Raw genomic sequence first — 13464 nt, 5'->3', positions numbered from 1 at the left:
TTATACTTGTCTTTGAACCCTTTGACTTCTCCTCCCCCATGCTGAGCCTTTTTTCTGGCTATCTGGGTAGTTTGCGTCTAGGGCTGCATTACTTTTTTTCCACATATGGTATCCACGCCCAATTTGCGTCCTTTTTTTAACCAACATCCCGGGGATTCTAAAGGTATCCAGGGTTTGTGCTCGTGTCACAGGCTCCATTCCTGTCACAGGCACTAGCCCTAGCCAACACAAGTGACACAGCGTTTTTTCAGCGCAAGTAAGGTACAAGTGGGGTAATGCTGGATGGTCAGAATGTTGTGGATTCCCCCTGATTCTGGACGTTTCCATCACAAAAATGCAAGGAAAATGTGTGATTTAAGGCAAAGTTTGAGGTTTACAGGGCATTGTGGGTAAGAAAACCTCATGGGTTCCATGCAAAGCACACCACCCTGGACTTCCCGGATGTCTACTTTTCAGAAATGTGTGGGTTTGGTAGGTTTCCCAAGGTGGCAGCTGAGCCGGGCCCCATTTAACCAGTAGCGGCTGCTACTGAACAGTGGTGGTCCAGAGGAAGGGGGTGGGAAATAAGAATAAATTCAAAAAAGCACTTACCTATACCGCTGGCCGCCGCCTCTTCTTCCTCCATCCTCCTTCCGCAGAGTCCCCAGACCAATCACAACGTCGCTTTAGCAGCGTTGTGATTGGTCTGAGTACTGTGGTTCGGTGCTCAGACAGGGGCTGACAGGTTGTGCATGTCCTCCACGCAGGCTGGAACACAGCCTGCATGGAGAATATGCTTGGCCAGCCAGAGATGGTCAAACGTTATTATCATTTTATTTTTTGTATTCAGCTTGCAGTTCAAGCAGTGAGGCAATGCTCCTCTGCCTTAGCGGAGAAGCCGCCACTGCAGTTAACGGAGCTACCCCTATTGCCAAATCAGGTTTTTTTTTGGCAGGAAATGTTGATGTGTTCACATTACGTTTTGGGTCTTTTCCTGTAGTGGCCACTAAAAGTTTTTCATTGGAACAAGTGGGGGAATGCTATACCATTGGAATTTTGTGGATTCCTGTGCATTCCGTAAGTCTACATCACAGGAGTGCAAGGAAAATGAGTGATTTTCCTCAGCTCTCCTGTGGCGATACCTAAGCAAAGATACACTGGGCAGAGGTATAATTGGAAATAGGAGATTCTCCCTTTTCCAAAGATACCAATCAGTGCTCAGGGGGCTGAGAGGTCCCACAATCACTGATTCAGTGAAAGTGACATTAGCCCTTCGACTCGTTTTACTTTTATACTTTTGTAATGTAATGTTGTCAGCGCGCCCAGCACCCTGATCGCCGTCACAAAAAAGAGTTCAGGCTGCGTGGGAAGTTCATCGCCAGCAATCCGTGTCTCGGGAGAAAAAACAGGAAACCCTCTGGTGCAAAACACCAGAGGGCCCTTTCTAACCCAGTGTAGGCCAGTGGCCGACAGACGCACTGGGGAGTTAGTACAGAAAGAAACAAAAGCAAGGGTACAATAGCAAACATATCACACACTATGAAGCAACATCATTATAGATCACGGACACCACAAGCAACATCATTAGCCTCTTCCATGCTCATGACGAGCAGAGCTTGTCATGAGCCACGGCGCTCCAGTGCTCATGACGAGCTCAGCTCGTCATGAGCCGTGGAACGCTCGCATGCGGGGATAATTCCCCTGCTGTGCTGAGCGTTCCACGGCAGGTAATGCACCTGTGACGCGCTGAGCTCGTCATGAGCACAGGAGCGCCGTGCCTCATGACGAGCTCAGCTCGTCATGAGCATGCGGGCGCTGTGCGCGCCCCCCTCCCACCCAGCACAGCGGGGGATTAACTCCCGCAGCAATGGGGTTAAAGAACGGCAGGCAGCCAACGTTAAACGGACCTGAGAAATTGAACGACACATCCAGGCAACTGCTTGTTATAATCATGTCTCCCAGTTTTCAGTTCCTACTGGTTTTTGCAAAGAAATGCAACCAAAAAACCCAGAAATATTGCCAACCACAACGCATGGGAGAGGGTGTGGCGTAACAGCCAGAGCTGCCAACTTTGGAACTGGGGAACCTGGCTCGAGTCTCTGCATCGGCTCAACTTCCTGTAATTCTAGGCAAATCACTGAGGGCCTGATTACGAGTTGGCTGATAGGGTTACTTCGTCACGTTTGTGATGGATATCCTGCCAAATTACAATACCATTGTTGGACTTGGCCCTTCTGGCAAGTTCACCCCTGAACTTTTTGCCTTGAATTATAGTGACTTCTGGCCTTTGCGCACTGTGAAGTGCGTGCTCTCCCTGAGTGCGTGTGTGAGATTGGCCTGTCCTCCCATAGGAATGCATGGGGAATGTCTGTGTCCCTGGTAGTTCCTGATGCATGAGGTGTGCATGCTCGAGTTTGGTATGTGCAAACTCGTGTGATTGAATGCTTTGCAATGGTGTATGTGGCATGATTGTGTCTTGTGCGGAAGTGCCACTTCTAGACATGGCTGTGTATGTGCTGTGAAGGTGCTGGCGTGTGATTGGCTAGAGCTGGTTGGGATGCCAGGCTCCATGAGTCATGATGGGTCTGCCCGGTGGTGAGTGTGGAGATTAGCATGCTGATGGCTGGGGAGGAGTGTACCTGTGTCCTGAAGGAGGCTGGGTTTTCCCCAGACAATGCTGGCTCCGCCCCCTGTGGTGCGACTGATGACCCTAGTCCTGCCAGTGAATGAAAAGGGTGATTGAGCACATCAAGAGTGCTCACCAACCAGCTGCGACTGGTTTCTCCCCTCACCCTGTGCCAGAACAAAGGATTTACTAGTATAAAAATGTGTCTGTGTCCCCACAGAGGTTGTTCTCTTCCAGGATCCTGATAGGAGGGGGCTGCTGCTGGTGGGGCCCAGGAGGGACCGCCATGGGGGCTGTCTCCTGCCCTGTGCGCTGGCCCCTGGGCCCTGGGCCCTGCATGCCCCTCCTGATGCCCAGGACCTTCTGCTATGCCTTTGTCCTTGCCCCAGGGCTGTGGCTGCCCCTAGCGCCCCGTGAGCGCTTTATTTTGCATGCCTGGGCAGAGCGCTGTCGTTTTCCCTCTGAGGGAAGCGCTCCTGCCCTTTTTGTGCCCCAGAGTGCTTCGTTGCACTTTATTCGTAATTGCGGGTGCCACCCCGTTCGTTTGGTTGTTTAACGAGTGCCCCCCTCGCTGTTGTGGTTGAATTAATCTCGAGGGTGCCCACCCCTCTTAAATGCCCCCGAGATTCACCGCCGCGGCCCTCGCGCCGCGAAAAGGAAGTCAGGCGGCCGGGCGCCTGGCGTGACTTCCTGTTTGTGAAGGAAGTCCCGCCCGCTGCTGTGCCACGATTGGCTGCCTGGCCGGAAGAGGGAACTGCTGTCCCAGGAGCCACGAAGGCTCCACATCGAGTCCCGGTCCCGAGATGGGGGACCGGGTGAACAGCAAAGCGAAGCGGGCGCCTGGTGAAGGCGGGGCTCCCATGGAAAGAGAGAGCCCCGCCACGCGCTACCACCGCCGAGGAGAGCCGCAGACCGCCCCAGAACCGGTGAGTGTGTGCAGGAGGAGGGGGGGGGGCTTCGGGGCACATTGCCGGTGCCCGCCCCCCCTCCAGTGTTGCCGAGGCCTTGCAGGTGGCGCCGAGAGGCCCCGGCGAGGCCCCATTTGCTGTTTGATCCCCGAGAGGCTCGTGGGGGACATTTCTTCCGTTAGAGCCCACAGGAGGCCCTTGGCTCATTTTTGTTTATGCAGAGTCCGGGAGGCACTCCAACGAGGGGCATTGCTTGGTGTTTGAGCCCTGAGAGGCTCCACGTGGCCCATTGTTACGAGCCCAGAGAGGCTTGAGTGCCAGTCCTTTATTTCAGAGCCCAGAGAGGCTCAGAGGGGGCATTTTGTTGAGCAAAGAGCCCAGCGAGGCTCAAAGGGGCCAGTCATTTGTTTAGAGCCCTGAGAGGCTCAGGGGGACATTTGATTTCTTCAGAGCCTGCGAGGCTCCCACGTTGGCCCCATCCTTTTCTTCAGCTGCCCAGCACTTCGTGGGCAGCTGCCACGTTTAGGCCCCTGACTTTGGGACACAGGGCGTCCTAGCCCTAGAGAGGCCAGTTGGCCTAGGGACTGCCACAGGTTGTGGCTAATGTGTTTCTGGCGCATTTATGATTTATGTGCCAATGTGATTACTGCGCAATTGTTATTGCTACACCTCTGAATGTTTTTAGGCATCATGTGTTTTCCTCCCCTACACCTCTGAATGTATTGTAGGTTCTGCATCATGTGTTTTCCTGCCCTGCACCTCTGAATGTGCTGTGATGCATCATGTGTAATGTGCCTATGCCCCTACTTGTATTGTGATACTTAGGTGGTTGTTCTTGCTAGTACAGGTGGTGCTAGTGAGGTCCTGGTTACCAGTGGTTACTGGTTGTGTACTACAGTGATTTACATTCCATATTCTAAGTGCTATTTCTAAAAGTGTTACTTCTAAAAGTGCTGATTACTGACAGTGGTCCAGGTGGCCCTGTCTTGTACATATCCCCTGTAAATTCTGCCCGTGCCTGTTGGCACATTGTAAAGTGTGTGTTTTTATCTAATGTGTTATGGTGTAATACAAAGGCTATTTTTACATATAACCTTGTGTGGAGTTTCCTTTGTGGTGGGCCTGGGTGTTGTTGCTGGGGTGCGTGCGCAAATACTTAACTAACATCGCCTCCAAGTTTAGCCTTGCTGCTCGCGCCACGTTACCTAGAGGGTGAGCAGGGGTTATCTTGGCGTGTAACTCCCTTGCCCTGACTTGGGAGTGGTGGTCTCTGACTGACTTTGGCGAAAGCCCTGGCCAGCCAGGGATCCCATTTCTAACATTGGACGCAGCGATGAGGATAAGGATTTGTGTTTGCGTTGTACCACAGTGGCAACTGGCCGCACTACAAAACTCTGCATTTTATATAAATCACATTTTGGGGATTATTGTTTTAAGTTTGCTGAAAATGTCATTTCTGTGGAAATGTGTTTCTTGTGCACTTTGAGTTAGGTGTCCCTAGCTCGGGAGGGTAGATCATCCCCCTAAGTGCAGTGTGTTGTCTGGATTCACCAGAAGGGTGGGATCCAGTGGTGGCAGCAAAAGTGCGTCCCCCGTCCCTGTCCTGGAGTAATGGTACCTGTGTCACGTGTGGTCAGGTTGAGAAATCAGGGGTGGTAGAAACTGCCTTACCATTCTGGGGGGGGCGTGTGTGGATGAATGGTGTGAGTTCTCTGGATGGGGAGCTTGTTGAATACTTGTGTACTCTTGTTGTTTTGCTAAGATACCTAAGTTCCGTGTGTTAAACTTTTCCCAAGAACGTCTGCAGACAGTGGAGCCTGCTTTTTGATTTCTGTGGTCTGTTTAGAGACAAAATTTTGGAGTTAGTAATGTTCTGGGAGGAGGGAGACATAGGGGATGGAGTGATTCCAAAAGGAGTGTCTGAGGTGTCTTCCAGCCCAGGGTGGTGGAAGAGGTTCAGTGTAGCCCTGCTAGGTCTCGGTGTAGGGGCTCACGTCCTGTCTCAAGAGGAGAAGGAGTGGGTGGGACTGCATGTCTCCAGGTGTCCGAAACCCAGTGTCAGGGCCTGGAATGGTTCTGAAGGGAACGTCAGGTCGGGGGCCTAGGCTGTACCAATAGGTCATTTGAGTAGGATCTCCCAGAGTGTTTGAAGAACGTAGAGCATCAGTGAACAGGGTTTCAGTAGTTCTGGAGTGTGGCAGTACCGCTCCAGTTGGGAGGGTGCAGAAGTCCAGATGGAGGGGTGCGAGGGGGGATAAGTTCCCCAGTGGAAGAGCCAGTGGGTCAGGGGCCAGCCAGAAGGGTTGTGTCGCCAGGATGTGACCATGGTGATGCCACTTCTGTCCTGAGTGTCAGGCAGACTTGTACATGACACATTAGTTGTGTCACCCTCAAGGAAGTCCTGGTGCGCCAGGCATCTGACCAAAGGGGTACGTCCCTCGGTTGGAGAGCCAGTAGCCGGTGTTTCCGGATCTGGACGTAAGGGGAACTGTACGTAGTGTCCTGAAGTTACAAGAAGGAACTCCTGCCTGAAGAGAAGGAACCGGGTAAGCTGTATGGGGGATTGACCTGCAGTGGTTGCCTTGCTGCTGAAGGAGGAGAGAAAGTCTTAGATTTTTGTTTTCAACTTGTAGATGTCCTGGTGCGCCAGGCATCTAACCAAAGGGTAGCGTCCCTAGGTTAGGGAGCCAGGTTCAGGTGGTTGCCTGTCCTGGACAGCAGGGCGACTGTAGCCAGTGTCCTGGCCGGTTTGTCTTCTAGGGGTACCCCAGTGAACACAGGTGGGGCTCATCTTAAGTGAAGAGACCCTGTGTTTCCCAGAAGGGGTGGTACAGGCCTAGCAGGGATCTTTAGGGTTCTTGGCTGAGTGTTGTGGTAACCCTGAGAGCAGGTGGGGCCTACCTTAAGTGGAGGGACCCTGTTCTACAGTGGGAGGGTACAGAACTCTGGAAGGGGGTCAGAGGGAGTCTGACCCCTGTGCATCCGGTGAATTGGAATCCCAGGTGGTAAACCAGTTAAGGGAGCTGTGACTCCGTCATGACCACCCTGGTGTCCTGTAGGCACCGCACTGAGCAACGTCCCCCTCGAGCAACGCCGCCTCTGCGCTCACCGACGTCGTCTCGACGCCGTCAACGAGCCATAGGCTGCACCGCAACTGGGGGGCACCGCAACGTGCAACGCCTCGCTACACCGTTCTTGTGGTGGTCTGACCGTGGTCACTGCTGCTGAGGAAGTAAGGTCCTAAACTGGTGGGAGAGTTGTTCTGGAGGGTGCTTCAGAAGTAGAGGTAGGGTGGGGCATTCTTGCTCGTGACCTCTGGTCAGCCTGAGGGTGCGGACCCTAGGTTGAAGGGTCAGTGGTAGTTTGGAACTACACTGAGAAAGGGAGTGGAGAATGGCTATGTAGGCCCGGGGTTACCACCCCCCACTCGGTGGATTGGCAGGGACCAGTGGTATCTGGGTGGCCTAGGGCCTGGTCCTAGCCGTGGACAACTAAGGAGTACCAGTGGGGTAGCCTAGTTGGGCCTGTTTTTTTTTTAAGTATGTGCTTGTCAACGTGGCGTAGAACCGGAGGGTGTCCCTGCAGTGCGGGCCCGCGTCTGTGTTCTATCGCCCCAAGCAGGGAAGTCCATCACGGTGGTGATTGGTCTCCCCTGCGTTTTGGCTGGAAGGGGGTTGTGTTGGACTTGGCCCTTCTGGCAAGTTCACCCCTGAACTTTTTGCCTTAAATTATAGTGACTTCTGGCCTTTGCGCACTGTGGCGCAGTGTGAAGTGCGTGCTCTCCCTGAGTGCGTGTGTGAGATTGGCCTGTCCTCCCATAGGAATGCATGGGGAATGTCTGTGTCCCTGGTAGTTCCTGATGCGTGAGGTGTGCATGCTCGAGTTTGCTATGTGCAAACTCGTGTGATTGAATGCTTCGCAATGATGTATGTGGCATGATTGTGTCTTGGGCGGAAGTGCCACTTCTAGACATGGCTGTGTATGTGCTGTGAAGGTGCTGGCGTGTGATTGGCTGGAGCTGGCTGGGATGCCAGGCTTCATGAGTCATGATGGGTCTGCCCGGTGGTGAGTGTGGAGATTAGCATGCTGATGGCTGGGGAGGAGTGTACCTGTGTCCTGAAGGAGGCTGGGTTTTCCCCAGACAATGCTGGCTCCGCCCCCTGTGGTGCGACTGATGACCTTAGTCCTGCCAGTGAATGAAAAGGGTGATTGAGCACATCAAGAGTGCTCACCAACCAGCTGCGACTGGTTTCTCCCCTCACCCTGTGCCAGAACAAAGGATTTACTAGTATAAAAATGGGTCTGTGTCCCCACAGAGGTTGTTCTCTTCCAGGATCCTGATAGGAGGGGGCTGCTGCTGGTGGGGCCCAGGAGGGACCGCCATGGGGGCTTTCTTCTGCCCTGTGCGCTGGCCCCTGGGCCCTGCATGCCCCTCCTGATGCCCAGGAGCTTTTGCTATGCCTTTGTCCTTGCCCCAGGGCTGTGGCTGCCCCTAGCGCCCCGTGAGCGCTTTATTTTGCATGCCTGGGCAGAGCGCTGTCATTTTCCCTCTGAGGGAAGGGCTCCTGCCCTTTTTGTGCCCCAGAGTGCTTCGTTGCACTTTATTTGTAATTGCGGGTGCCACCCTGTTCGTTTGGTTGTTTGGCGAGTGCCCACCTCGCTGTTGTGGTTGAATTAATCTCGAGGGTGCCCACCCCTCTTAAATGCCCCCGAGATTCAACGCCGCGGCCCTCGCGCCGCGAAAAGGAAGTCAGGCGGCCGGGCGCCTGGCGTTGGGCGGGACTTCCTGTTTGCGAAGGAAGTCCCGCCCGCTGCTGTGCCACGATTGGCTGCCCGGCCGGAAGAGGGAACTGCTGCCCCGGGAGCCACGAAGGCTCCACATCGAGTCCCGGTCCCGAGATGGGGGACCGGGTGAACAGCAAAGCGAAGCGGGCGCCTGGTGAAGGCGGGGCTCCCATGGGGAGAGAGAGCCCCGCCACGCGCTACCGCCGCCGAGGAGAGCCGCAGACCGCCCCAGAACCGGTGAGTGTGTGCAGGAGGAGGGGGGGGGCTTCGGGGTACATTGCCGGTGCCCGCCCCGCCTCCAGTGTTGCCGAGGCCTTGCGGGGGCGCCGAGAGGCCCCCGCGAGGCCCCATTTGCTGTTTGAGCCCCGAGAGGTTCGTGGGGGACATTTCTTCCGTTAGAGCCCACAGGTGGCCCTTGGCTCATTTTTGTTTATGCAGAGTCCGGGAGGGACTCCAACGAGGGGCATTGCTTGGTGTTTGAGCCCTGAGAGGCTCCACGTGGCCCATTTGTTATGAGCCCAGAGAGGCTTGAGTGCCCAGAGAGGCTTGAGAGGCTCAGAGGGGGCATTTTGATGCGCAAAGAGCCCAGCGAGGCTCAAAGGGGCCAGCCATTTGTTTAGAGCCCTGAGAGGCTCAGGGGGACATTTGATTTCTTCAGAGCCTGCGAGGCTCCCACGTTGGCCCCATCCTTTTCTTCAGCTGCCCACCACTTCGTGGGCAGCTGCCACATTTAGGCCCCTGACTTTGGGACACAGGGCATCCTAGCCCTAGAGAGGCCAGTTGGCCTAGGGACTGCCACAGGTTGTGGCTAATGTGATTCTGGCGCATTTATGATTTATGTGCCAATGTGATTACTGCGTAATTGTTATTGCTACACCTCTGAATGTTTTTAGGCATCATGTGTTTTCCTCCCCTACACCTCTGAATGTATTGTAGGTTCTGCATCATGTGTTTTCCTGTCCTGCACCTCTGAATGTGCTGTGATGCATCATGTGTAATGTGCCTATGCCCCTGTTTGTATTGTGATACTTAGGTGGTTGTTCTTGCTAGTACAGGTGGTGCTAGTGAGGTCCTGGTTACCAGTGGTTACTGGTTGTGTGCTACAGTGATTTACATTCCATATTCTAAGTGCTATTTCTAAAAGTGTTACTTCTAAAAGTGCTGATTCCTGACAGTGATCCAGGTGGCCCAGTCTTGTACATATCCCCTGTAAATTCTGCCCGTGCCTGTTGGCACATTGTAAAGTGTGTGTTTTATCTAATGTGTTATGGTGTAATACAAAGGCTATTTTTACATATAACCTTGTGTGGAGTTTCCTTTGTGGTGGGCCTGGGTGTTGTTGCTGGGGTGCGTGCGCAAATACTTAACTCACATCACCTCCAAGTTTAGCCTTGCTGCTCGTGCCACGTTACCTAGAGGGTGAGCAGGGGTTATCTTGGCGTGTAACTCCCTTGCCCTGACTTGGGAGTGGTGGTCTCTGACTGACTTTGGCGAAAGCCCTGGCCAGCCAGGGATCCCATTTCTAACAACCATTATATCCTATGGAACTTGTACTAATGGGGACGGGATACCCGTCATATTTATGACAGAGAATCCATCCACAAAACTTATAATAAGACCCTTAATCTCCCTGTGCCTTAGAATATGTGTCCTTGTGTAATCTAACTGTTGCTCTTGGAAAGTGCTCCACTACCTTCAGGTCGAGTTTGCACTATAGAAAAAACTGATGAAAATACTGCACAGACAACAATTTCCCTACCCTCTCTTAGATTCATAGCAGCCGCAAAGTGAGATATATATATACATATCCCCACTTCCCCCCAGCTCTCCAGCTGTACACAAGCCTGTGACAAGTTGAAAGAATGACAGCTTTTGTCTGCCCAGATGACCTGTCTTTGTGCTGGCAGTGGGCTCATGGGGACATGAAGGTTTCTGCATGAAAGGTCCATTCAAGTAGAAAGAATTTATGCTGTATGTTGCGGATTTCTGAATGGCCGAGGGCCACTGGGTTTTCGACAACAGTGTTCTTTCTTTCTCTCTCTTCTCCTTCCCCTCTCTGCCTTTTTCCTTCCTGATATTACAGGAAACAGCTAACATTTGATATGTTAGGCTGAACTCCATCAGGGTAGAATGCGGGGATGCTACAGTGGGTAAATTTACAGTAGAGACCAGGCCCCTCTCCATCAGTCCAAAACAAAAGGAAGCCTGTGCCATATGCAAATTCATGGGTAAATAGTAGACGCTTCCTAAAATACTCTGGTCACATTTAGGAAGTGGTTTTTTTTATACACTGGTGCTACAGAATGCCATCCACACTAATTGAAACCAGATTTGTTTATATCCTTCAATTAATTTAAAATCAGGTGACAAGCAGCAGTGGCACACAAGTGACTTGGCGTGCAGGAAGGCTCGGTGAAGGAAGGGGCACAGGTCACATGACAACTTCCTTATGTGACATCACTTCCTGCAATATTCTTAGGTAGTAGAGGAAAACACTGAACCTGTCCCTCCACTTCAACAGTGGACAAACTGTTTCAGTTCTTGCTGGGAGCCGACAGTTAACCAGTGAGGAGCATGAGGAAGCTGGTAGTGAACTTTCAGATGGAAAGAAGGGTGATATGTATCAAACTGAGAGTAAGAAATGGCTTGACAGTAAAATCATGAAACAAACATGCACACATGTACAAAGTAAACAGGTGAAGTCTCAAATGTAGGAATCCAGATTGGCAATCACCCTGGCGTGCCAATACAGATACATCTGTGCAGGACATCCAGCCCCTGACCTCACATGAGGCAAGCAGTTGTGACTGCTCAAATGCCAGCTCAACTGACTTTTCAAAGCATAATATTTCTCTGTTTACAGCATCTGGCAATATAAGAGGATCTGAGGATAAAGACTTTGGCAGACTCCTGCAGTACACTTTTCTTTATGTCAGGCACTTTCAAATGACCACCAAAATGAACAGATGTCGTGAACCCTGTTTGCGACGCCTGTTCAGAACTCCATGGATGTCATCAACTTCTCTGATCACAGAGTACTCAGTTTCACGTGGGAAACTTGTAGACGTTCCGCACCAACTAAGGTTTCTGACAGTTAACTTGCTCTCTCCTGGGGAACAAGGAGTTAGTGGCTCTGAGCCTGGATAGGCACTCATTGATGGCAAAGGAGAAGGCATGCAATGACTTTGAGAGGTATTGGAGCAAAAATCAACTACACACCAAGTCATTGACCCTGTTTTTCAGACCCCTGTCTCTCAACTGAGAACATCTGCAAATCCGGAACAAGCAGGACTTCTTGAAAATCCTATGAAGAAGACGTTGGTCCTGAGGAATGAGACTCCGCCAGTACTTCAGCAGTCGCTCAACTTTGGCTGTTGCAGCAAAAATAGCCAAGGTAATCAAACAAATGCTCTTCTACTTTCTTTGGATCACTGAAGATGGTCAGAGTGAATAAGGGAGGTGATGTTCAAATCCCATGAAAAGGGATTGAAAGAAGTGCTGGACATAACTACAATCCTGGAAGGGCTGTTGTATGCTACTGTGTTAGAAGCCATACAGCCTTCCTGTTGAGCCACTTCTTTCTGTTAACAAGGTGGAGGATCCTTGGATGGGGAGACCGGCGAGTGCCGCCCCTAATTTGTCCACACCATGGTACAACGCTGAAGTGGAAAAGTTTGTGAAGAAGTTAAGAATGGAAATCTCAACCCCTGACCAGTGGGTTCTAAAGATCAGCCAAGCACAGATTTGAACAGTGAACAGATAATGGCCTTGTCCTTGGTGACAGCAGAACAACCATGAAGAATGGTGCCTCTACATGACTGACATGACTGACCAACAAACACAAGGACATTACCTTGATGGCAATCCAAGCTGGCCTGATATTGACAGCTTTCATTCACAGAAGGCTCAACTGTTACACGTCTTCTCCAAAAGAATGTACCACAGTTGGGGAATGCACCTACGCCCAACAACAAGCATCACAGCAGAGTCAGTAATGTATGGATTGTTCCCAGAAACACAGTGTATAGAGGACTTTCAGGAGTGCTAAAGTCTCCTTTGCTGCTTTAAAGATCCTCTATTTTTCAGAAACTGGATGGTGTTACTTAACCCCTTCCGTGCTACCCAGTGCTGCGAACGGCCAACGGCCGACGCAGCCCCGCCCACTCATTAGAACGCCCGCCCCACGGTGGCAATTCCGCCGCAGGTTAAGCATTAAGAGGACACATCGACCAAGACTTGTCGCAAGATGAGTACAGCAATGAGCACTAGAGTATTCAAAAGGGGACACCTTTGTCCCTGGAAAGCCCCAAAGGGATATCTCACAATGTTCTTCTGGATTTCAGACGGTGAAGATATTTTTCTACAAATCCATTCCTTCCTCCCCAAGTAACCTAATCACCAAAGAAAACTGCTTACTGAAAAAGTACTTCTTTATTATACCAATTTAGGGTCAGATGTATGATGATTAGAAATAGTGATTTCCTAATTGCGATTCCCTGCGAATCACAATTAGGAAATTGCTATACCTAATGTATGAAACTCTTTTGAATTTCAATAGCGATTCATAGTGGGTCCGAACTCGACCACCTCATGAATATTAATGAGGTAAGTCAAAATTTGCGACCCACTATGGTTAGCTGCCATCACAGGGATTTAGGACTGCTGGGGTCAGCAGCCTACCGTGTCTCTGATTGCTTTTAAATAAAGCAACCTTTTTTATTTAAACACAGCCCGTTTTCCTTAAAGGAAAATGGAATGTGTTTAAAAGGAAAAAAAATCTAACTTTGAAGTTTCATTTTTTAAGCGTTGGCAGTAGTTCGTGATCCGCACATAAAATTTCTGACCCGTACTGCACAAAAGCTTCTGACATGGTGGTCCCTTGCATCCGTTATTTATGTGGGACCAAGGTTCACGTAAAAATGTGACATTTGCTTATAACAGCACAGTGAGCAGCAGAAGAGTGAATACAGTGTGTGTGTTTGTTTACAGACATGCTTAACTTATGCTAGAACACCATATGGTTCCAACAAGCAACCTTAAAGGCACACTAACACAGCTTCCATATGATAACAACCGCTAAGTCTGTCATGTTGGTTACCAGAAGTGGATTCTTCAGTTGCGCCTCACAAAAAGGACACGGTTTGGCCTAGCCTGATCAGTAAGCAA

The 13464-nt window shown here is 51.1% G+C and overlaps 1 protein-coding gene across 2 annotated transcripts in view; it reads right to left on the bottom strand.

Annotated features, from left to right (window-relative positions):
* Positions 1 to 13464, bottom strand: part of RABGAP1L (RAB GTPase activating protein 1 like) — a 1373174-nt gene that overhangs the window by 321933 nt on the left and 1037777 nt on the right. The window lies entirely within an intron of this gene.

This window comes from Lissotriton helveticus, chromosome 1_1 (assembly GCF_964261635.1).
Source record: "Lissotriton helveticus chromosome 1_1, aLisHel1.1, whole genome shotgun sequence".
Classification (NCBI taxonomy): Eukaryota; Metazoa; Chordata; class Amphibia; order Caudata; family Salamandridae; genus Lissotriton; species Lissotriton helveticus.
This window is presented reverse-complemented; position numbering and strand designations above follow the sequence as displayed.